General features: G+C 41.4%; 1 protein-coding gene across 7 annotated transcripts in view; it reads left to right on the plus strand.

Moving 5' to 3' along the window:
* The window catches only part of SDK1 (sidekick cell adhesion molecule 1), a 580479-nt gene that overhangs the window by 4866 nt on the left and 549021 nt on the right, over positions 1–26592 (plus strand). The window lies entirely within an intron of this gene.

A 26592-nucleotide genomic window follows, 5' to 3' on the forward strand; every position in this document is an offset into this window, starting at 1 on the left:
CATCTTTTCTCCCACGATATCCCTTTCCCTCCCCACTTCCCTCCACCCCACCATTGGTGTAATCCTATCTGAGCCTCTGCTAATCTTCCCCCTTTAACTGTTTGGGGATGAATCTGCAATTCAATACTTCCAGGCAATGGAAGAGTTAACTTTTTGGATGTGTGTGTGTGTGTGTGTGTGTGCATATATGAAATACATTGAGCTAAGCTGTCAAGAGAAAGGAGGGCCCATAAATCTGCCAGCTAAGGCTAAATCAGGCGTGCTTTAAAAAAATAGAGAGAGAAAATGAATACAGTACCATTGTATGTTTGAGCGCTGTTCATTCAGGTTGCCAACAACATGGATTTAACACAGACAAACGGTGCGATTGATTCGTGTCTCCACATTTCCACATCAAGGACCTTTATAGTCGAACGATGGGGTCATATAGCAGAGGAAAGGAACAACAGGCTTCAGAGATCCAGTGCCAGGCACTTTGGATAGAATAATTGTCAGTGTGAGTGTGTGCGCGAGCGCGTGTGCATTTTAATAGCCAGATCTCTGCAAATTCCAAATGTTTCGACGGAGTGAAAAACATAATATATTGCAACGTGGGCTCCGCGTATTGCAGTTGGTTATGCAGAGTGACCTGATGAACAAGCGCTGCTTTCACTTTCGGCGCGTGTGCTGTTGGTGGTTGTTTGTCAAGCTGGGCTGGAGCGGTCTGTTGGGCACCCTGCTGCTCTCTCGTGGGGCTGAGTTAGTGAGAAGCATGTGGAAGTTACTCATGCCGGGGAAAGAGGGCGTTGGATCTGCCCAAGCATTTCCTTGTCATAAGCAGAGCGATTTCTTGGTTATATATCCCCCCCCCACCTCACACGAGGTGGTCCATTTCCCCCCTATGAGATCCTTTAAAGAAACAAAGAATGGAAACAAGGCAAAGGCTGAAGGTTGTTTTTTCCTTCCTGCTAGCATTTACATGGCTGACCACGATGCTTGCTGCATGCTCCTTTGCAACCGAGAGAATTAATAAGAAGTAAATGGTGTTTGGGGTTGGGTTTTTTCTTTTTGCCTCTGGTAATGAGAGTATTCCTCAAGCTTGACTTTAAGGCAGCCCAGAGAAGTTTTCAGAATATCTTTCCCTCGCCTCCTCCCAGTTTCTGGGGAGTTGTAGAATTACTTAGGGAGGAACAGCTCGGCGTTCGCTCGAGCGGTGAGAGGAGGGGCTACGCAACTAAGCGTGTTCTTCCAGCCATGCCTTGTCAGCGTTTACTACTTCAGGATGAAGTTTTAATTCTTGTATAAAACGCTCCTTACTAATTGCCTCCAGCCGCATCAGGCTGCCTCTTCCGGCCCATTGTGTATGCTCCCAGTCCCTCCTTTTCCTGAACTGTTTGACAATCAGGGCCTGGAAGTCTCTGCAGAATAGTGTTATGTTTATACCAAACCTCTTGTAATCTTTCAGCAAGTTAAACTACACATTTCCTCCCCCTACTTTGTATACTTTTTCTTTTTGGCTAAATATAATTTTGACCTTTTTCAAGACAAATATTTGAACAGCTATTTAAATTGGATTTCCTGAAGTCTGCAGTGAAGCCAGTTTTACATGCATATGCCTCAATCAATTAAAGTGACCTTTTTAAGAAATATTGTTTTCTGTGGATGAATGGTGAAAGTAACCTTCATCTTGCATCGGAAAGTATGTATATTTGTATGTCAGGTAATATCATAATGAAAGGTTTGTGACTGCATTTAGTGCAAATATTAAGACTGCATGCCTGTGAGCACTTAATTAGAAGTAAGCCCCATTCAACTTAAATGCTTGACCATGCCTAAGAGCCAAAGGCATTATTGATCTTACAGGAGACATTCACATCTAACTTTTGAGGTCTTCTGTAGTTTTATGAGAAGTGTATTTACTATTTCACTGTCATTTACAATGTTCAATTAGGAACGTTATGGACTGGAAAAATAAATTACTCATTGTGAAGAAAGTTAAGGCTGCTATTCATGACTTATGCATGTCTTCTTAGAAAGAACAAAAAAATTCCTTCCAGTAGCACCTTAAAGACCAACTAAGTTAGTTCTTGGTATGAGCTTTCGTGTGCATGTACACTTCTTCAGATACACTGAAACAGAAGTTTCCAGACCCTTCTATATAGTGAGAAGGTGGGGAGGGGTATTACTCAGAAGGGTGGTGGGAATGGGTGATTGGCAGATAGCTGTGATGAGCCTGTTGACGACTCTTAACGACTGCAATAGGTCTTACAGGAAAAAGCAAGGGGTGAGAAGGTGAAAAATGGCTTTGTCATGTATAATGAGATAAGAATCCAAGGTCTTTGTTCAGACCAGGTCTCTCCATGGTTTTAAGTTTGGTGATAAGTTGCAATTCAGCAGCTTCTCTTTCCAGTCTATTTCTGAAATTCCTTTGTAGTAAAACAGCTACTTTGAGATCTTGTATAGAATGTCCTGGGAGATAGAAGAGTTCTCCTACTGGTTTCTCTGTCTTGTGATTCCTGATGTCCGAATTATGTCCGTTTATTCTTTGGCGTAAGGTCTGGCCTGTTTGTCCAATATAGAGAGCTGAAGGACACTGTTGGCATTTGATGGCATACACAATGTTAGACGATGAGCAATTAAATAGTCCCGAGATGGTATGTGTGATGTTGTTGGGGCCAGTAATGGTGTTGTCCGGGTGTATGTGGCAGCAAAGTTGGCATCTGGGTTTATTGCAGGCTCTGGTGCCAGTGTCCGTGTTAGGTCTGGTTGTAGTATTATTGTGGGTTAGGAGTTGTTTAAGATTGGGTGGCTGTCTGTAGGCAATGAAAGGTCTTCCTCCCAGAGCTTGAGAAAGAGAACTGTCATTGTCCAGGAGAGGTTGTAGATCTCTGATGATGTGTTGTACTGTTTTAACTTGGGAGCTGTATGTGATGACTAGAGGTGTTCTGTTATTTTCTTTTTTGGGTCTGTCTTGCAGCAAGTTCTCTCTGGGTATCAGTCTGGCTCTGCTGATCTGTTGTCTAACTTCATCTGCTGGGTATTTTAGTTCTAAAAAGGTTTGCTGTAGATCTCTTAGGTGAGAGTCTCTGTCTGTAGAATTGGAACAGATGCGGCTGTAACGTAGTGCCTGGCTATATACAATGGACTGTTTGGTATGTTTGGGATGGTAGCTAGAGGCATGTAGATATGTTTGTCGGTCAGTTGGTTTACGGTATAAGGTGGTGTCTATGCGCCCATCCTGTATTTTTATAGTAGTGTCCAAAAAATGTATTTCTTGCATAGATTGATTCATTGTTAGGTTGATTGTGGGGTGAAAATCATTGAATTTCTGGTGGAAGGTGTCCAGGGTCTGTTGACCATGTGTCCAGATGATAAAAATATCATCAATGTATCGCAGGTACAAGAGAGGTTTGAGTGGGTAAACTCCTACCCACTCCTAAACTCCTACCCACGGCTACCTATCTGTAACTAATTCTTAGAAAGAAGTCCCAGTGAGCTCTATGAGACTTACTCTCAGGGAAGTGTGTCTGAAACCCTGGGGAGCCACTGCCAGTCAGTGTAGACAAGCTAGTAAGTCCAACTTGGTATAAGCTGTTTCCTATGTCTTCTATGAACACTTTGGCAATGTTCAAGGTGTAATGCAATTAATAGCATCATTGCTCAGAAGTAAACCCCAGTTATAGAAGTGTGTGTATGATTGCTAGTAGAACAAAACTGACCTAAAAGCTCTAAGGAGTGGAGATTCAATTGTGTGCTACATTGTGACTGATGTTCAAATGACTCACTGAAGTATGAACACTTCACTGCAGGAAATAAGAAGAAAGTATCTGTGGCCTTGTTATGAAGGATGACTTCTGCAACCCTTTGAAAATTATATTGATTTATAGAGGAGTGCTTTCTTTTTTAGTGTGATGAACTTAACTTGAGGTTTAAATTGTAAGGGATGAAATTTCGCTGTCCTCTGCATTTATTTGTATCTCATCATTTAAAACATTTTAAAAATTAGAAATGCATATTTTAGAAAAGATATACTTTGATCAAAGCTTATCTTGAAAATGAGATGTCTGGAGTTTCTATTGATGCTTCAAATTGATTGATTAGTTGGTCAGGAGCATTTTGTGACTATCCCTTTGCATTAGATAAAAATAAGTGAAACAAAATGTAAAATCTTGCTATAAAATATGATTATTGTTAGTAGTGGAAATAATATAATGGCATGCTGTAATATTGGTTCTAAGATCAATAATTGAAAGTAAGTGGATAATTATATACATTTAAGGTGGTTATATATTTTTCTCTTGGCCTGCTTCCCTCAGCCAGCTGTTCTTTGGCTACTGCCATTCCTAGACCAAACTTGCCACAGTAATACACACTCTGGTAACCTCATATCTCAATGACTGTGATACACTCTACCTAGGGCTATCCTTGAAGATGGTACAGAAACTGCAGCTGGGGCGGAATGCTGTTCAGGTGCCTAAGCTTATATAACATCCATCCTGTGGGATCTGCACTGGCTGCCTGTATTTGTTACTAGGACACGTTTAAGGCATCAGGGTTGTCTTACAAAACCCCAAATTACCTGGAACCCAGGTACTTGTTGGAGTGCCTTTCCCTTTACTTAGACCTTTGGATATAGTGAAATATAACGATGACTGAGACTGTGTTTTATGTGCTTTCTGTTGCCATATCATTTTTATTGAGATTATATTGTGAGTAATGTACTGTGGTTTTAGGTGAATTATTGTTCACAAGATAGATTGTGTGTGCGCGCGCGCTGGGCTTTGGGGTATTCAGGTGAAGGGCAAAAGTATATTTAATAAATAAATATTAACGAGACCAGCCTAGATCCTGAGATTGGCAGAGGACGCATTGGTTTTTGTCCCACTGGTGGGTGTGGCCTGCTATGCCATGACAAGGGACAAGCTTTTGTGTAGTGGTGTCCCTGGCTTTGAAACTTATTTAGGTGTTACTTTTAACTGGTTGAGGTCTTTGTCTATTCCTTTGTTACTTTTACTGTAATCGTTTATACTAATGTTTATTAGTATTTTATGGTTTGCTTTGTGATATTGTTTAAATACTCTTGAAACCTGCCCTGGGATTACTTTGCAGTGAAAGATGGTTTATATATATTGTTACATGATACAATAGATACTTGTACATATGAGTATGCTGCTGGTCTACAGAAAGAGGCTAAGATCTTTCAGTGAAAGTATATACTCAGAGGGCTTTTGAATGTTTTTCCTTTCTTTGAGCATCAGAAACCCATGTCATGTAACAAACTACTTTTGAAACATCTCTCTGTTTCAACAGCAGTTTGCTGCGCAATTGCTACATGGCAGCTGCTGTTTTTAAAAACTCATCTCCTGGGTGTGGAAACTAGTCCTGTGGTTCTTTGGGTCTTCATCCACCATAATCTGAATCTGATAACTCATGCTCTGTGCAATGGCAAGTGAAGTTAATCTATGTTAACTTCTTATCTATGTTAATTTCTCATTACTTGACATCAGAAAGGCGCTTTGAAATCAGTGGGAGAAAAACTTTTGTCAGAAACAATAAATAGTTATCACCATTGGAAACTAATATTTTGGCTCTCCATTATCAGAAGTCTTAATTTCCACATGTAATATATAGATTTACTATATAGTAAATAAATGAAATAATAATAATAATAATAATAATATGCAACAGCCCTTTCCTATTAGTGAGTGTGATTTCAGTTATCCATTGGGTAACGCTTCTCTCAACATTTGGAACTTGCCTTTCCCTTCTGAACTTACCCTACCTCTTGGTTTCCTTGCTTAACACCAATCTTTTGTTTCACAAGCAAATGGGTGGTGATTTTCTTACAAAGCTGTATGTAGCCTGCTGCAGTAGGCAAGGATCTATGAAATGGGGTTCTGATTCAACACTGACATTAGAAGCTGACCAAGACAGCTGACCCCTCCCTAAAACCACACACAAAGAACTATCAAGAGAATTAAGCAGCAACACTTTCTGTGTTCTCCTCTTCCTGAAAATGTATTTTCAAGATAAGTGAAACTGAAGGGCATTCAAACTGAAGGTCATTTCACATACTACAATAGAAAAAGTTACAGTGAAACAAGCAATAATGTGACAACAGTAACAAAACATATAGTAGTCAAAACATCTAGGAGGGCACAGAAGCCTGATTTAAAAGAAAAGTTTAACTAGCTGTCTAAATGCAAGCAATGAAGGAGCCATACATATTTCTTAGGTGGTGGGGGCCAATACAGAAGAGGCCCTTTTGCATGTTGTCTGCCACTTTAAAATTCCTGAAGAGACAGTGAGAAGGGTCTCTGTGGAAAGTCTCAGTAGAATAACCAGTGCCCAGATTTTTTTTTGGGGGGGGGGACACCTGGTCCCCCTCAGCTACTATATTCAAGAGGCAACAAGGCAGATACCATTTATTTGATGGGATTCAGGAGGTTGGACATGTGGATTTAACCTACCTCCCCATCCCCATTAGTTCAAGCACTGCTTTTAGCTTAAAACATGACATTACATAACATAATATGGTAGATATTTGTTTCATACAGATATTACAAGTTCAGCCATAGAAAGCAAAAGATCAGTTCTATCTCTTGACAAGATGCCAGTGTATGGTATAGCATTAGGTCACTAGTGGAAAACTTTTCTAAGACTATTCTGCCATTATTGCTCCTCCATAAGAAGACTGAAGAGCCTAAAGGCAGGTTCAAGTTTGCCTTTATGGAAAAACTTACCAGGTACCAAGGCTTTGAACCAAACATGTTGAAATCTGCCTCTTGTGGAAATCTTAATCAAAATGTAAAAAAAGGAGAGAAGTTGAAAATGAGAACTTATTGTTTAGGATTCACTACTGTCACTTAAAGGATTAATGGATCTAGGTATATATGTTTATTTTGAATTCAAAAGTAACAGTATGGTAAATCTTTTGTTAAAGGTAAAGGGACCCCTGACTATTAGGTCCAGTCATGACCGACTCTGGGGTTGCGGTGCTCATCTCACCTTATTGGCCGAGGGAGCCGGCGTACAGCTTCCGGATCATGTGGCCAGCATGACTAAGCCGCTTCTGGTGAAGCAGAGCAGTGCACAGAAACGCCGTTTACCTTCCCACCGAAGCGGTACCTATTTATCTACTTGCACTTTGATGTGCTTTCAAACTGCTAGGTGGGCAGGATCAGGGACCGAGCAACGGGAGCTCACCCCGTTGCGGGGATTCGAACCACCAACCTTCTGATCAGCAAGTCCTAGGCTCTGTGGTTCAACCCACAGCGCAACCTGCACTAAAAGGTCACAAATAAGTGTTCAAGTCTTTGTGTTAATTAAATTTCTTCATAAGGCAGTATGTTATGCAAATCAATACTTTTTTAGGAGTGGGAGAGAAAGGGCTGTTGCAAGACAAGATGAAAATTGAAGTCTGTAGCTTGTGATTGTTCTAAAATGGAACAGAGGAAGGCATCACACAGGTTAGGTTGTGCCTGGTTCAAAAAGATCGCAGACTGCAACAGAGACTACAATGGTATATGCTTGTTTTCCGTTTGAAAATATAAAAGCCAGTAGCCATTCATTTATGCATCTAACAAAAATCAGAATGCATTAATGTTGTCATTGTGAAGCAGGCAGCATGCTAGTCTTTATATTATCAGAACTGGAGATCAATGTAGCTGGTGTGCATTTTTTGACCAGAATGGTTAATTATTTCATGGAGATGTTTACTTGTGTATAACTTGATAGGTATGTTGGGACAAAAGGTAGGGATTCACAATAGCTTGCATAAACAGCTGCCCTGGACACAAAATTGACCTGCACCTCCATGGACTGCTGTGAGTCCAGAATGCCTCCCAGGCTGCGCACCTGGTCCTTCAGAGGCACAGTTACCCCATTCAGGACCAGGGAGTCCTCCACACCTGCCCGCCTCCTGTCCCCCAAAAACAGTACTTCTGTCTTGTCAGGATTCAACCTCAATCTGTTAGCCACCATCCACCCTCCAACCGCCTCCAGACACTCACACAGGACCTTCACCGGCTTCACTGGTTCTGATTTGAAAGAGAGGTAGAGCTGGGTATCATCTGCATACTGATGAACAACCAGCCCAAACCCCCTGATGATTTCTCCCAGTGGCTGCATGTAGATGTTGAAAAGCATGGGGGAGAGGACAGAACCCTGAGGCACCCCACGTGAGAGCCCAGGGGTCTGAACACTCATCCCCCCCCCACTTTCTGAACATGGCCCAGGAGGAAGGAGTGGAACCACTGTACAGTATAACAGTGCCCCCAGCTCCCACCCAGCCCCTCTAGAAAGTCCAAAAGGATGTTATGGTTGATGGTGTCAAAAGCCGCTGAGATATCCAGTAGAACTAGGAAACAGCTTTCACCTTTGTCCCTAGCCCGCTGGAGGTCCCTTACATAGCATAAAGGTAAAGGTAAAGGTACCCCTGCCCGTACGGGCCAGTCTTGACAGACTCTGGGGTTGTGCGCCCATCTCACTCAAGAGGCCGGGGGCCAGCGCTGTCCGGAGACACTTCCGGGTCACGTGGCCAGTGTGACATCGCTGCTCTGGCGAGCCAGAGCCGCACACGGAAACGCCGTTTACCTTCCCGCTGGTAAGCGGTCCCTATTTATCTACTTGCACCCGGAGGTGCTTTCGAACTGCTAGGTTGGCAGGCGCTGGGACCGAGCAGCGGGAGCGCACCCCGCCGCAGGGATTCGAACCGCCGACCTTTCGATCGGCAAGTCCTAGGCGCTGAGGCTTTAACCCACAGCGCCACCTGCGTCCCATCCTTACATAGCATAGCCAGGACTAAATTCCTGGGTCCTGCTTTACTGCGCTTGGTTGGCAGGCCTGTTGAGTCACATGCCGCACTGCTTTTGCAGGATACAGATCCTTCTGTAACTCTGCAGGTGGCGAGATTCCTGAATGCGGTTATCTCACACACAAAAACCACCAAAAAACAACATCAACAACAAAAACTAATCGGACAGTTATGATGAGAGTGCATGACGGATCTCGTCTCCAGTTCTCCTTTTTCTGTGAACCGTCCCTTGGATTTTTCCGGGACCCAAGCTGTTATTTGTCACTGCTCAATGACCCACCCTTGCATCGTGGTGTTCCCCTTCTGTTGTTAGATGTATTGGTTTTTATGTTTCTGTGCTTTTAGGTTTGTACATATTTTATGGGCTAATAGCCGTAAATAAATAAATTAAAATTTGATCAGTGTGACCAAGGCAGTTTCAGTCCCATGATGAGGCCTGAATCCTGCCTGGAAGGGATCCAAATGGTTCGCTTCCTCCAGGCATGCCTAGAATTGTTCAGCAACCACTCGCTCAATCACCTTGCCCAAGAATGGAAGATTTGAGACTGGGCGTTAGTTGGCCATATTGGCCGCATCTAAAGATGGTGTTTTAAGAAACGGTTTGATAACCACCTCTTTCAGCAGATCTGGGAAGGCTCCCTCACAGACAGAAGCATTCACCACCCCATGAAGCCCATCACCCATCCCTTCCCAGCTAGCTTTTATAAGCCAGGATGGGCAAGGATCAAGGAGACAGGTTGTTGGTTTCACTTGTCCAAGCAGCCTGTCCACATCCTCGGAGGTAACAGATTGGAATTGATCCCACGCAACTTGACTAGACAGGACTCTAGCACTCTTCCGCCCCCGCCCTGCTCCCATGGTGGAGTCTATCTCTTCCCAAATCTGAGCGCCTTTATCTGCAAAAATCCCAACTAAACATTAGGAAGAACTTTCTGACAGTAAGAGCTGTTTGACAGTGGAACAGAATCCATTGGGAGGTTGTGGACTCTCCCTCACTGGAGATTTTAAAGCAGATGTTGGATGGCCACATGCCATGGATGCTTTAGTTGAGAATACTGCATTGTAGGGGGTTGGGCTGGATTACCCTAGGGGTCCCTTCCAACTCTATAAAAAAACCTTACTAGAGTGGTAGATGTAATATACTAATATATTACAATGCATTTTGAACTATCTTTGAAAGGAAATAATAAATTTGCCACTTTCTTAAATGCAGTGAGAATTGTTAGCAGCAAAGAAATACGTTAAGTATTAAAAGGCAACCTAGAAATATCATTTTCTTTGGCACTTACAGCAATAGCTGGTTGATTTTTTTAGGGAGATAAAACCCTTGTGCATAGCTTTAAGCATTTTTTAATGAGAAATAGTACCTTAATATTTAAAGAAAGAGAACTTGTCTGGTTTTCTTAGGTTAAAAGAGATGATAGTGTAATTTTTTATGCCACTTGATCAAATCTATAATTTAAAATTGTATAAGGAGCTGAATGCTTATTTAAAGTGGCACTAATGTCCATTACACTTTGCTAGAATAGGAAAACGGATGCTAGAGGAACATGTTTTTTATGGGACAAAGGGGCTTTTAAGACATGGAATTTATGACCTGGCAGGAATAGCAAATGTGTTAACATGTGTTAATTTCAACAATTATTCCATAGAAAATAGAAGCTGCATTTGACATACATAGGACGAAGAACTTTGAAATGATGTGCAATTTACAAATAAACTCAAACTTGCTATCCTATAAAAGTCAGACAAGTATGTGTGTGAGATGTCAGTTACTGCACAGCAGAAACAAACAGAATAAGTTTTATATTGTCAGATGCAATTTCAGTTTTAAAATAGGGTTAAAGTCATTAAAAGAGAATATATTTTTTAGCATTTATTTGTGGTCATTCCCAGTCTATACTGTTTCATCAGTGAGGCATATTGGATGGTTACTTACAGAACTGGAAAATACATATTAACAAGTTGCCATTGACTCTTGGAGTAGTCTAGTTGAGTCAATTTAGACCCAGCCCTGAGATGACTTTTAACACATAAGAAATGCAACCTCACTCACTCTAACCATGGAAAACTGGATTTAGAGAGGTGCTTGTGTACTTGCGCTGCTGACAATAGCCCAAGGACCACTGGTGCCTTTCTTCCTTGGTGCACAAGCAGCATGCTGGAGAGTAGATGGAAGGGAGAGATCATATATCCTTCCCCCCCCCCCACACCTGGAAGTTCAAAGTGTTGGTAAGAGTAAAAGTGTGGATATTCTCTAAAGCAAAAACCCAGTGTGCTGGAACTGTGGGCTCCTATGGAGATAATTTATTCATCTCCTTATCATGGCATTTTCCGGACTTGATAAAGCAGATCAGAATGACTGTTCCATTTTTGCGACTCAGGCTACTCTAGTAATTTTAAATTGACCCTTGTACTTATCTGTAACTCAAAAGGTTACACATCCCCTAAGCAATGGTTTATATATACATAAAGAGTTATTGGGACTGGTCAGTTTCATTCATTCCTAAGGGGACCATCTGGCCTAACACATGCAGACTAGATTACTGCAGTGTGTTCTACAAAGGGCTATATTAGAAAAGTCTTTGGAAACTACCATTAGTTCAGAATGTTGCCGCAAGGATATTAGTGGATGGCTAACCATCCTGTAAGGGACGCGGGTGGCACTGTGGGTTAAACCACAGAGCCTAGGACTTGTCGATCAGAAGGTTGGCAGTTTGAATCCCCACGATGGGGTGAGCTCCCATTGTTCGGTCCCTGCTCCTGCCAACCTAGCAGTTCGAAAGCATGTCAAAGTGCAAGTAGATAAATAGGTACCGCTCCGGCGGGAAGGTAAACGGTGTTTCCGTGCGCTGCTCTGGTTCGCCAGAAGCAGCTTAGTCATGCTGGCCACATGACCCGGAAGCTGTACGCCGGCTCCCTCGGCCAATAAAGCGAGATGAGCACCGCAACCCCAGAGTCGGTTACGACTGGACCTAATGGTCAGGGGTCCCTTTACCTTTTACCTTTTAACCATCCTGTAACATTTGCAGTGGTTAGTATTATGTTTCTGAACACAGTTCAAAGTGTTGGTGATTTCTAGTAAAACCCTAAATGGCTTGGTTCCAAGTGTCTTCCCTGTATGCTAGCCTGTCTGTTCTTTTAAAGGCCATTCTGTCTTCCACCTGGAGTGAAAGCATGAATGAGAGGGATAAGCATAGGGCTTTCTTGGTGGCTGTACCAGTATTGTGGAATAGTTTGATATTAAGAGGGTGGACACATATGTTAGTTAAGGGAACAGTAATAATTTTGGAGCCTTTACTTTAAACAGATATTTGATTTGTGATAGCTTTATACAATCTGAAACATTGTAGTTGTTAATACTTAGAAACCATGCGATGTTTATCATCCTGCAATGCATGCAGTGTTCAGGTTATGCTTTAATGCTGCTACCAGCCTACTCTACCAAAGGAGTTATTTGTTTGTTTGTTTTTTACCCTTTCCCACCTATAACATGGAGATAGGCATCTTACTCTATTTAAGTTCCATAGTGTCTGAACAATGGCACCCTGATCTTAATCTCACTTTGTATACAAGTAATAAAAGTGGACTCTGAAATGCACATAATATGAGTACTAGTGGCATAGATAAAGGTCAGCCCTTTTTGATAACTGTATAAAAATATGAGATAATGTGATATGATGTGCTACATCAATAACATAGGCACCTTTTGAAGTTTCTGCATAATAGAAATAATGCAACTCTGCAGATTATACACGTGGCCTGGATTTTATTAAACAAAGAATGGGCTTGGAAGAAATGTGAACTTAACTTGATATTAAGGAGTTGCTCTTTTCCTGGACAGCATTCTGTGATTACAGTATGTTTCTTAAAACAGTTATTATTGTTTCTGACAGCTATGTACCCACCCCCACCCTAGGCTCTGGGCTGAGGCAAATCTGAATAACCTACAAGGCAAAGCACACAATTTTTGGTGTGACCAAATGGGGTGAATATTGTTAGCAGACCTCTAAGAGCATGTTAATGGGTTTTAGAAAGACAGCCAGCACAGCATTGTTATGTTCATAATGGTTTGAGCAAAACTGAACAATTCTCTTCAAATTATTCAAATATAACAGATTGTTCTTCGTGGTTCTAGTTCAGAATATTGTGGCTTTGACAACAAACCATTTTAATACTCTGTATAAGTGCTGCCAACCCATCTGTTAACCGAAGAGACATACAGTATTTGGTGTTTATCCTAGGGTGCATGAACAACTCCTCTCTTAAATTCTGTGGCAAACAGGACAGGGGTAGTCATAATGGTGCCAAGAGATGTTGTTGGACCACAAGTTCCATCTGCCCCAACCAAGATAGGTAATGCTCAGAGATAATGGGAATTGTAGTCCAACAGCATCTGGAAGGCCTCACAGCAGCTACTATAGAATGTGCCTAGAGGTAAACCATTCTAGAGTGTTCCATGCATCTGATGATACTTGCTGCTAAAAAGGTGCCACAGATTCCCCATCCAATAAGGCATGGGGGAAAGGGAAGATTTTGGAATATATGTACTTATCTGCTGGTTTTAATAGTTAACATATATGGAGGTGGTTCCAGCTCTCTATTCTATTATTCTCCATTTTGTGAAGTGTTTGTCTAATTAACTCAATTCATCCATTTGTGATTCTGATGTTCTACTGTGATTTAACAGTGGTTGTCCATGCACTAATATATATTGGCAGGATCTTTTCCCTATCTATTTATGTTCTGGCAATACAGGTAGTCAGGTTCAAGATAGAAATAGTTCCATCTAGAGGCAGAGCTAGCTGCTCTGGCACCTGGAGCGGCACACATGCTGTGCACCTGTGGGGGCAGGCCTAGCTGCCTAGAGGGGAGGGGCTATTCACCCACAGCGAGCATCCCAGGGGGGTGGCACGGTGATGTCACCCCCTCAGGGATGACACCCGGGGTGAACCACACCCACTGCACCCCCTTCCTCTGCCAGTAGTTCCATCTCTCTGTTTCACACTTTATTTACATAATACAGTGTGACATCACATTTAATAATAGTTTTTGGTTTTCAATTGTGATGCAGGCATATTTTTCCCCCCTCTAAAATGCTGGTCAATAAAAAAGTTAACAAGCTCTCCTACACATGCCTCCTCAAATACTGAGTATGCCCATACATACACAAAGTGACTCTCTGAGTACTACAGTAAGCTGTTATATTGTGGTTTATAACATATATACAAATATACATTTATATATATATACATATATATAATATTTACACATTTATACAACCTGAGCCTATGATGGAGTGGTTCATTGCATCAGCACTCTAAGAGGTTAGGATTCAAGCACAGATCCAATATTATGCTTTTCCTGCTACCTCACTCACTGTAGATAATCAGGTGTGAGATAAGCAATCACAGACTAACTTTCCACACAACTGTGTTTTGGCATTTAATTTGGTTGTATTACTGTGGTGGCTTTCCCACATGTTTATGACCCCTTTTAGATGCTGAGACTACAACTCCAGAAACCTCAATGGAAGGGGGAGGAAAGGAGAGTTTATGCAAGTGAGAACCAGCATGGAATTATGGAGAGTGGAGTGGCAAACTCCCACTTCTCCTCTGCAGGCAATTGTTGCTCGCCACAGATGAAAGGAAGATTACTAGGGTGCTTTATAACTTTATTTATCAGAATTGTTAACCTTTCAAATATTATTGTAGTCACATTGCATGCAATTCAAAGCATCCTTGGTGTAAAGTATGTCAGTCAAAACTAGCATTGTTTCCAGTATTTTGAAATGTGACACGGGTTCTGGTTCTCAAATTATGACTTGGTGGGGTTTATTCTATTCAAAATATATTCTTTTACTGTGCTAGGAAAACTTTTTCATATATTTAAAACATTCTACCAGACCTCTGTGAGCTAAAGTTGAAAGTGGGAGTCTTGTGAAAAGCTATTCTTACATTATTATTGTGAAACTTTAATTTGTTTTTCCTCTCTTCTAATTGCAATTTGAAGTTTCAGGTTTCTCCCTTTTACAGTATATACTGTAACTAACCTCTATAGTAACTGTGATATGTATCTGTCTTCTAGATTTCATTTCCCTAGCTTGTCCGTAGAAAGGCTACAAAATGTAGGTATTTATTCTTCTTTTAAGACAGCAGTAGTTATTTATATATGAAGCTGTTAAAGGGAATAATGAGTTGTGAATTTTGGTGGCATTTTGCATACAGTGAAATGTCTGGCCTGGAGCTGTTGTATGCAAACATAGCACAATGCTATCCTCTTAAATTTAGCTGTTCTCTTTCTTTATCCCCCAGAATACCAGCTGCTTTCAGATAAGTACAGTTTGCTCTTCATAACATGCTATGTATCAGGTTTGCAGAACAATAATGGATTTTCATTAGGTACTGAGAATGTCTCTGCCCATTGCCAGATATGCTGCCATCGTGGAGCTCTTTTGGACACCAAATTCTGTAATGTTTATTGCATTCCATGGCTTTACTTTGCAGATGTCTAGTTTCAGTTGCCACAGTGGATATTTCAAAGTATTAATACCACAATATGTTGCTGCCTAGTTTGCCTTGAATAATTGCCAATCAGGTGTTTATCTACTTTGAACTGTAAAATATTGCAGTTCCTCTCGTTTCTTTTTCCATTGCCCTCCCAATAGAAGCTTCTCTTTTATGCACTGAACTTGGTTGTAGGCATATTAAGTTGCCTAGACAATTAGTTTTCACTGCAACAACACCACAGTTTTAACTTATTTGTTGTTTATGATCTAGACTTCTTGGCTTGAAGTTGTGCTTCTGTTGCAATAATAACACATTATTTTTGTATCTGAGAAGAATGAGTGAATTATTTCCCTAGATTGCATTTCCATTGCTGATGCACATCCTGAATAAAATACTTATTCAGAGCAGGATCCAGTTTTGCCTCCATCCTCTAGCTGGGAAACAATGTGAAACTTATTTATGTACTGAATTTATAGGTCTCCATTTAACAAAAAGTTATAGAGGTGATTTACAACATAAAATAAAAAGGCTATTATTTTTATAGCAATAACAATAAAATATGATCTATTCTAAACGGTCTATAGCCTAAATGTAGACAGAAAACTGGCTAGTTAGGGCCCCCAATTACACAATCAAGGGGGAATTGTCATTGGAGTGCTTGTTTTTCTCCCTCTGTTTTGGTTTGAGGTGATGAGAAAGCTCACTCACGATCTGAACTTCCTTGCAGTGTAGAATTAACTGGTCACCTCAGAGGAGGGTGAGGAGAATTTTAACTAGTCACCTGGCCATGGGTGTAGCCGGGGGGGGGGGGTAGTGGCCCCTCTAGATCCAGAATCATTATTGAAAAGTATTGAAAGTACTCAATTACGAGGTTCTGTCCCCCCCTGCAGAAGCATGCCCCTGTAACAAATGTGGCTTCCCCCCCTAAGAAAAATCCTATGCCCATGCATCTAGGAGGATGAAGCGGATTTGCTTTTCTCCTTTTCCTAATTGGCCTGCTTTATTTACTTATCTGTAATGGGACGCGGGTGGCACTGTGGGTAAAAGCCTCAGCGCCTAGGGCTTGCCGATCGAAAGGTCGGCGGTTCGAATCCCCGCGGCGGGGTGCGCTCCCGTTGCTCGGTCCCAGCGCCTGCCAACCTAGCAGTTCGAAAGCACCCCCGGGTGCAAGTAGATAAATAGGGACCGCTTACTAGCGGGAAGGTAAACGGCGTTCCCGTGTGCAGCTCTGGCTTGCCAGAGCAGCGATGTCACGCTGGCCACGTGACCCGGAAGTGTCTCCGGACAGCGCTGGCCCCTGGCCTCTTAAGTGAGATGGGCGCACAACCCCAGAGTCTGTCAAGACTGGCCCGTATGGGCAGGGGTACCTTTACCTTTACCTAATGTTGCTAAGGCTGATTTGTGCTGTTTGGACTAGGTAGGTGATTAATTAGATTCAAAACAATTGTGCAGGCTCAGTGAGGAGTGATGGTAAAAACCACTGGGCATGTTAAAGCATCATAGCAGTGAAGACACACTTACCCCAAAGTAAACTCTTACAGTTTGGGGAGGGGATAGAAATCTGGAAAGAGAACTACTGGTCATGAGTTTCATGGAGGGGGTGGTTGGACATATGTACAATTCTAATCTGGAAATGAAAGCCCTTGGCAAATCCAGGGTCATGGGTTCTAGTCTCCCATCAGATGGAGGGAGCCAGGATGCCTGCCCTTGTGCCCTGACAGCCTAGTTACCTGCATAGCTCACTGGCTGAAAACTCCACCCCTCAGGTGAGTTGGCAGTGAGGAGAAGGACAAGTTCTTTCACTGATCTGCTTCTTTGAGAGCAAATGCAGTTGCAGAAACTAGGCTGACAATAAGGCTCTGCCTTTCTTACTTTGCATCTTAGAATCAGTCAAACAATATGCACTGGTTGTTGAAGGAAGAATATCGGTTCCAGATTTTTCGAGTTAGTTCATAAGCAGTACAACTTTAGTTCGAGTCTTGTATCTTCATTTCAGGGGGTGAGGGCAAAGATGAAAATATATGGTTAGGTAATTGTATTCACTGATTCATTGGGTTAAGCCCTTTCCCTCAACCTGGATATTTTTTCAGCCTTGAATGGATATACTTATGTATTTGTAAACTATTTTTATAAGAAGTATTGTGTCATAAATGTATAATGAATAACATAGAAATAATTTGATTACATATATATGTTTATCATCCACATGTAAATAGCCTGATGTTCTTTTCAAACTCTGTTGTGAGGATGCCCCCACTTTACTTTAATAGATAGAATAATTTGACATTAATTTTACTTCTCTTTAGTAGAGATCATATTCAATGATCCGAATCCAATATTTGAAATGGCATTATTGGGACAGAAATAGTTAACTTTCTGAAAAACATATGGATGTGTATCTTTTAAAGTGTGGGAATTAAATAAAAGTATATATTCCCAGCCTGCCCTCCCCTAGCAGAGCAATACTTATGAAGACTGTGATAAGGAAAGAGTCTGTGGCAATAGCAGAGAAATTGCCCCTTCCAAAATTCTAAAGGGCTGGCAAAGTGTGTGTGGGTGTATATTTTTTCATGTTTTTTTTTCTTTTCCCTCACTTTCTTTTCTTTCTTTCTTTTTAAAAAAACATTCCTATTGACATAGTCATTGAGCTACTTCAAGAGATTTTTGGATGCACCTCTTGGATTCCTTGATCCAACTGCTTGGGATAACAAAACATATTTGGCCAGGTATTAAGAATTTTGCTTTGACTCTTTCTATACTTATTGTGTCAAATCTATTGAACTGTATACAAATAGTTTTTGCATATTCTGTCACTGCAGTTGAATAACTTCCAGTTGTCAATTTTTTTAGGTGGATAGTGTGCTTGTGTGATGCTTACTTCAGAATCATTGTAGCTTGAAACAAATAGGTCTTGCTGCTTTGGTAAATGATGACACACTCCAACCTTTATTTCCCCATCTGTCAGCTTAGTACTGGGCAAGATTAGACCATCCAACTGTCAGTCACATTTGAATACTGAGTTTGTTGTTATCTACAGATATATAATATATAGATCTGCTTTCTATCATCTATTAGCGTTAAGGAATGTTTATTAGATCCTGACACATGAAGTTAATAGGTAGTCCCTTTAGTAGAACAATAAAATAACTCCCTTTGATTCATTTCATTATTATCAAGCCAAAATGTACATTATTTTGGCAAAAAAAAAGCACACGTGAGAATAGAACAAATTAGTCCAGATTTTTTGGCATGACATTTTAAAAGGAAATGTTAATCTGTAAATTACGTCTGTAGCATCCTTACTAGACATGTATGTGTGTGTGTGTGTGTGTAGAAAGATGCTTCTTGTCACTTTAGGGCATGATGCTTGGCATGTCTTGTCATGTGGTTGTTTGAAAGGATGGCCTTCAGGACACAGTGCAGGTCGGGAAATGCTGCTCCAAAGGCAACAGCTTGTATTTGTCCCTCCCCGCCCCCCAATGCTTTTCACTTGACCAAACTAGCACTGAGAGAAGTAGCAGGGGATCTGGCTGCAATAGCTTGGAGCAAGGAAAACAAAAATACCCAGTAAGATGCTGAAAATGACATTTGTATCATCCCAAAGTGGGCACTGTGTGTGCTGTTAACAAAGCCTTTCAAGCAAAGATGTCTGTTTTTATAGCATTAACTTTGACAACATACTCCTCTCTCTTTATTTTTCTTAGTTTGCTTATCCCCATGTTGTTCCTTTGTTCAAGAATTGCCACTAAGATGCAGCAAGTGATAGTTTTGAACCTTACAGCTACTGTCATGGATAATTATATTGTTACCACTTGAAAGATAACTGATGCAGAGTTATTGGGGACAAATGTTAGATCCTCTGAGCTACTGCTTGAGGTGGTGGCAACACATAGGTTCTGCTATAAGCACTTTGCTGCCATCGTAAGGAGAAGTTTCAGTTATAGGATGACTCTGGCCCCAACCTCTCTCCTAGTCCTTGCCTAGCACTGCTGCCTTTTGCACTAGTTTTTGTATATTTTTGGCTTAGCAGAAGGGAATCTGCAATTGGGTTCCTTTGCACCCTCTTCCAGAGCATCCTACATACAGATGTCAGTAAAAATAAACACAAACTGATAGTGTGGGAGACCATAGAACTTACCTTCAGGGGCAACAATAATACCTTCAGGCAATTGCTGGGGACCATGAATTCTAGCCCATAACCATTGATGCTGCCCACCTGTCTCCCCTGGTGCATACATATTTGGTGAGAGTAGCTGAATTTGGGGAAGCTCCCTGGCCTTTTTAATTTCCTTAAAAGTTCCATTTAGGTATTGTGGAAAATTGTAAAAAGAGGGTCCCTGCCCACCACCCACTACTGCTGGTAAGCCTGTCAGGAGGGAATAATGTGCTGAGACTCACAAGATAGCATTTGGCTGGGTGGTCCCTCAGACTTGGAGTTGGCCCAATTAGCCTCAAGTTAAGCAGGATAGAACTTTGTAGTATTTTTCTACTTTCTGGGCACTGGATTGTGTATCGGTTTCAGTGGGCAAAAAATAATTGCTTGCATTAAAGCAACTTAAATCAATTGGTAGAATTCAGAAACCTGAGATACCAAATAATAGTAAAGAGTAGGTGATTCAAACCTGTCTTGAAACTGATTTCTGTGCTGAAATTCATTTGTTACTATTTTTGTCACGGCTGTTGTTTTTATGTCATGCCCGCTTTGTAAAAAAGAAAAACTTGCGCCTTGGCTTCACTTTCAAAATATTAATGCTGCCATTTTATGCTTACAGGTACATATAAGCAATGATATTCCAAATTATTATAGCCTGGATTATATCTGTTTCTGGATTATATTCAGTTTCTAATATTGTGATTATTGTATAGAGTGTTTCATGTAGCACTGAATTGTAAAGATCTATGTTCATGTTGTACTAAACTGCCCTGAGACCTGTGGGTTTAGGGTGGTATATACATTCAATTAATAATAATAATAATAATAATAATAATAATAATAATAATAATGTCAAAATTTTGAATTTAATAAATACAATAGTTATATCTTGCCCTGGGGTCTTTGAGTGGAGGGCAGGTAATAAATATTGCCACCATCACCACAACCATCACCAGAAACAGTGTACAAATGCATATACTTCTCTAAGCAGAAAGCTAGTTCTTAATTCCCTCACCCCACCAAAAGTGACAGAACCCTCCCAACTCTCACCTAGGAGCTTCCTTTCCTCTCCCAGTCTCTCCCAGTAGGAGGTCTCCACTTCTCTCCCTTCCATCACTAGTCTCACTTTCATTGAGGTGCAGTCCTTGCCCCCTAATCCTCTGTGGTGTCTACTCCTTGTGGTGATGGCCCATCACAGGACAATCAGTTGCTTGCAGAATGTCTGCCTTCTCCCTCCCCATGCCAGAGACCACCCTCATGATGGATAGAGTCCAGTTTACCCATCTCCAGATAGCAGCAGCTAATTAACACTGTCCCATGCACCAAACTACAGTGGTACCTTGGGTTACAGATGCTTCAGGTTACAGACTCCGCTAACCCAGAAATAGTACCTCGGGTTAAGAATTTTGCTTCAGGATGAGAACAGAAATCGCGTGGTGGCAGTGCAGTGGCAGCGGGAGGCCACATTAGCTAAAGTGGTACCTCAGGTTAAGAACAGTTTCAGGTTAAGAACGGACCTCCAGAACGAATTAAGTTCTTAACCCGAGGTACCACTGTATGGAAGAGCCCCCCCTTCCCCCATGGTCATGTTAACAATAAATTTACTGTAATGCCAACTTAATTCTTACATGACAATATTTTTATAACAAATGCTGTGTTCTTTGAAGACATGCCTGCTTTTAATTTTAGTTGTAATATTATTACATTGGGTGGAATCCAATGGAGACTTTCTGCTGAGGAAAAGGACTGTCCACAGATGACATCAGAACAGGGAAGAAGGCAATTTTTGTCAATTTCTGCCCATCTACAAAATTTCACACCCACCCACACACCCCCAGTCTCCTCTAGAGGTGATTTAGAGGGGGTATGGGTGTTGCCAAGGTGATGAGGGATTGCCATGGATTGCTTCCTCCCAGTTCTGCTGATGAATTACCTTCCATTTATGTACAGCTACCTTTGGATACAACCCACTGTAATAATCCAGGTGTTCGAAAATCTAATCTGCATGCCATTGTTACATTACTAAATTATGGCTTGCTTAACATCTAGTGAACTCTTATTGTAGTATTAATATTTTAATGTAATAGAAATTCTTAGTATATTTTATAAGGGAGTTCTAAAAGCAAGCTTTTGGCTGTAGCATCTAAGCTCATAATTTTTGTATGGATAATTTAGGTGTAGAGCAAGGCCCACTAATAAGTATTGTTGAAGTTATTAGGATTAATCCCATTCCTTAATATAAAAAAGGTAAAGGTACCCCTGCCCGTACGGGCCAGTCTTGACAGACTCTGGGGTTGTGTGCCCATCTCACTTAAGAGGCCAGGGGCCAGCGCTGTCCGGAGACACTTCCGGGTCATGTGGCCAGCGTGACATCGCTGCTCTGGCGAGCCAAATCAATGTGTAAATTGTTTTGCTTTTATTACTGTTGCTCTTACATTTCTTTTACTGAAATAAATTCACACCTGAAATAGAGTTACACCAGTAATTGAGTGTCCAATTGTGGTGAGGACTGTGACATTGAGTGCATCATGTGTCCTCCTTAAATACCCATTTAACAGATCTGAGTGGTTGAAATCTTCATCCAGTCCACTTTAGAGCCCCTGCTTCAGTGTCCAGATTGCCTGCTGACTGTCTCTTAGGTCTCATGAGCTTAGAATCATAGAATTGTAGAGTTGGAAGGGACCCTGAGGGTCATCTACTCCAACCCCTTGCAATCCAGGAATCTCAACAAACATCCAGGACAGAAGGCCAGGCCATCCAATATTTGCTTAAAAACCTATGAAGAAGAGTCCACAACCTCCTAAGGGAGTCCACAACCTCCTATTCCACTGTCCACAGCCTTCTATTCCACTGTCAAACAGCTCTTACCATCAGAAAGATCTTCCTGATATTTAGTCAGCCTCTCCTTTATTGTAACTTGAAGCAGGAGAAAACAAGCTTGCTCCATCTTCCATGTGACAGCCTTTGAGATAGGCCAAACATACTCAGCTCTCTCAACTGGTCCTCATAAGACTTGGTTTCCAGACACTTACATTATTATATCTGTTAGATCTTTCAATTGTCTGATCCTGTTGATCAGAAGATGTGGGTGATGTGTCCTTGGAGATTGCTGTTCTCAAGTAGTTCCAATTGTTAATGGAAGGTTGGTTCCAGATGCTGCTTGTGGATGGGTGATTGGGATATTCTCATGTAGAACCCTTCAGTGCTGTTTTAATTCCCTCATTTTGCATATGAAGCTGTTGAATGAGTTTCTGCAGTTTCTAGTGAGATGATCAGAATTTTAATTTTGTTTTTGGTCATTTTGTCTTATGGTCATTTTAACACTTGGGATTTTTTGTCTAAATAATTTATTACACATAATTATCAATGTGTATACTCAGAAGAAAGTCTTATGGAGATCAATTGGGCTTTCTTCAACATAAGTGGGTATATGATTGCATATTTAATCATTTAATGTGGCTACAATAAAACATTATTATTTTTATATTAAGGGGGGAAAGCCTTAGTATGAAGTACCGTATTTTTCGCTCTATAACACACACTTGACCATAACACGCATGTAGTTTTTAGAGGAGGAAAATCCGTAGGCATGCCATCCGTAGGCATTCCCTCCATAACACGCACAGACATTTCGCCTTACTTTTTAGGAGGAAAAAAGTGAGTGTTATGGTGCAAAAAATACGGTATTTTTCATCCTGATCTATGCTAGTTCATACTTCCTCCCCAAAAGTAGAGTATAGATATAGAAGCTGCAAATCAAAATGCACTTTGCTTCATTCTCTTGTACAATCAACATTTTTAACACATATACTCTGAGCTAGATTGCTACTCTGGCAAAAATTGCATCCCTTATTAGCAGTGTACCTAACAGTTGACATTTAAGTGTCCATTGGAGCCTCTCATCAAATATAAGGCTGTTAAAAGTGTTGAAGTCTCATTAGTGTCAGAGCAACAGACTGCATATTAGCACACCTGGTGTTAATTACATATGTACATAATCCACAGTATCTATAATGTGGAGCTGATTCTGGGATGGAGTCTCCAATACTGTCCTTTTTGGCCCTGTTGCTGACACACAAGCAGCCACTGATGCTTTTGCTCAGCTGTTTGTTCCATGCTAGACTGGGAAAGTGCAGCTTTATGGCACAAGCAAGAGAGACATGGGATTGAGTTGTGTCTCCTCATTGTTCCACTCTGCATCATATAATGGGCCTTTGAGGGACACTGACACCTTATTAGCTGGTGGAGTCTGAAAAGGGACCTGATTAACACAGTCGTTTGCTGGATGTTTCTAGTAAAAAATATAAACACTGGATTATTTATTTTTATGTGGCAGCCCTCATCAGGGTTGATACAGCTGCAGCTAAAACAAAATTCTAGTACTGGACTGGGAACTTAAAAAAAATAATGTGATAATTTTCTTTGATCTAAAATCTGATAAAAAGTGTTGTTTGCAGAAGAAGCAGATTGGTAAGCCCTATGCATGCTTATTCAGGTGTAAGTTGTTTGTAATGGCTGTGTGGGGACTTCCGGAGGCGGCGCGAACGGTAATGGCTGCCCTTTCCTAACTGGGAGAGGGAAGCTCCGCTGGAAAAGGGTCGTCCGCTACGGCGAAGCGGAGACCCATTCTGGAAAACCGCAGGCAGCGGAAGCCTGCGGTCTCGGGACCCGGCGGGCGCCAGGAGCAACCCCCGAAACGTTGAGGGAACCCCGTAAGGGGCTCCGGATCGCAGAGGGGGCAGCGGCGCTGTGGGTCTATGCGCATTCAGCGGAGCGAAGCCGCGCTGCCGTTGCCGGTGAGCGCCGACCTTTCTTCCTGCAATACAAGATCCTAAAATGCAACAACCCGTGAGTAACTGAGGACTTAATTAAATTTTGGGACTAAAATATTTGAAAATAAGCTGAAAGCGGAGAGACGAGGAAAAGGAAGTCCGTCTTCCGCAGCCATTGACCTTTAAAGCAAAGAGCAGGAGGAGTGGAGGCATAGAGAGAACTTTTTGACAGCTCAGATTGAGCACCCGCAGAAATTACTTTTAATCCCTTTAAAGACTGTAAGCAACTGAATTTTGGACTTTGATCAGGACTTATATATTCTCTTCTTTGTGGATTACAATTTTATTTAAGAAGCCCAGGTGTCAGAACTGCCGGAGCAGTAGAACTGTCAGACTGCAAATTTGGATATATTGTACTTAAACTTTGAGACAGTCTGAGGGAGTTCAGAATGGTTACGTTCTTGCATTATGGAATTCCAGTAAGCACAACTTGAAATATTGTGGCAAACCTAAAACCAACTCTGCTAAAACTACTTTTGTGAAGATCCCTAAGTACTGGTTCAGATTTCGTATGATTGGAATGGACTCTTCTTCCTAGGACATTTTATGCTCCCCCTAGAGGATTGAGGATTTATAACAAAAACATTGTTTTACTTTCTATTTCCCGGCCCTCTGTTTGACTGTTACCATCTGGGCCGTAGCTTTCCCATGGGAACAACTCAGCTTGACCTTGACTGCTAGATAACTTTGGAATGAGTGGCGCAAAAAGAAAGGGATTAAGAACTAGACAAACAACTCTGACAACCTTAACTGCAGCCTCACAAACACGTAGATCATCTGTGCCTACTCTGCCCTCGGAGGAAAAAGCTACCTCCCTGTCACAGGCAGGGGAGGGAGAAACTGAGGAATTACAACTAGAAGAGATGGCTTCAGGAGGATCTGGTTCTGTACTAGAGAGAATTCTTGAGAAATTGGAATCTTTGGACAGGAAAGTTGACCAACAAACTGCGAAAATTGACCTTAATACAGAAACTTTAAACAAATTATCTGGGCAAGTTGCACAGAATGCACAAGCAATCGGACAACTGAAGGAGGCTGCAGGTGAAAATCAGAAACTGGCCGAAGAGACCAGCCAAAGAGTGGGAGAGTTGGAAAAAGAAGTAAGGCCGCTCAGCAAGCAGGTTGGGGAACACCAGACCTACCTCTCTATGTTGGAACTTCGGAACAGGGAGACTAACTTAAGGATAAGATCGATACCAGAAGTGGAAGAAGGTAACCTAGCTGAGTTTTTGACCAAAGAATTCTCCAAGTTCTGGGGTCTAGAGGAGGAAGACTTCAAAATTGTGTCAGCCTTCAGACTTGGAAGACTTACAAAGAGAGAAAAGCCCAGAGACTGTTTGATTACGTTGAGATCAAAGGAGGAAAGGGACAAGATTCTGGGCCTGCACTACGGAAGATCTCTGAATATTTCGGACAAAAGAATTGAGATTTTTAAGGACATTCCTAAACAGCTGTTGGATCTCAGATCTGAATATTTGGACTTAGTAAAACTGTTGAGAAGCAACTCAATCATCTTTAGGTGGGACTTTCCCCAAGGATTATCCTTTACCTTTAGAGGGAAGAAGATTAAAATTAGAACTTTGGAAGATAGGGATAAGTTTTTGACTACCTACGGAGAGGACCTTCACAAAGGACTTGAACTACCCTCAGGGCCTGAACCACCACAGGTACCTGTACCTCAGAACCCTGAAGACTTACAGAACAAAACACCATCCCAAGGAAACTAAACAGATTTATCCAGGATGTCTCTGCAACTTTTAAGCTGGAACATAAATGGCTGTAACAGCCCGGAAAAAAGGAAGAAAATCTTTCACATATTAAAGAAGGAGCAACTAGACATCACTTGTCTACAAGAAACACATGTGACTAGGCTCCACAGAAAAATATTGGTAAATAAAAGGTTAGGCCAAGAATTTATATCTTCGGATTCAGTTAAGAAGAGAGGAGTGGTGATATATGCAAAGGAGAGCCTCTCACCAAAATTTCTATTTAAAGATGAACATGGAAGAATTTTGGCAATTGAAATACAGCACCAAGGAGAGAAAATTTTGATATTAGGAATCTACGCTCCAAACGAAGGGAAATCAGAATTCTACAAGAAGTTGCATGAGATTATGCTGGATTATCTGGACTATGATAACATCATTATGATGGGAGATATGAATGGGATCGTTTCAACGAATATGGATAGGTCACAAAGCCAAAAGGTTACTAAAGATGGCAGACTACCAAAGACATTTTTCGAAATGACAGACAATATGGACTGGATTGATATATGGAGGACAAAGAACCCCTTGGGGAAAG

Source organism: Podarcis gaigeae, assembly GCF_964106915.1.
Source record: "Podarcis gaigeae genome assembly, chromosome: 14".
NCBI lineage: Eukaryota > Metazoa > Chordata > Lepidosauria > Squamata > Lacertidae > Podarcis > Podarcis gaigeae.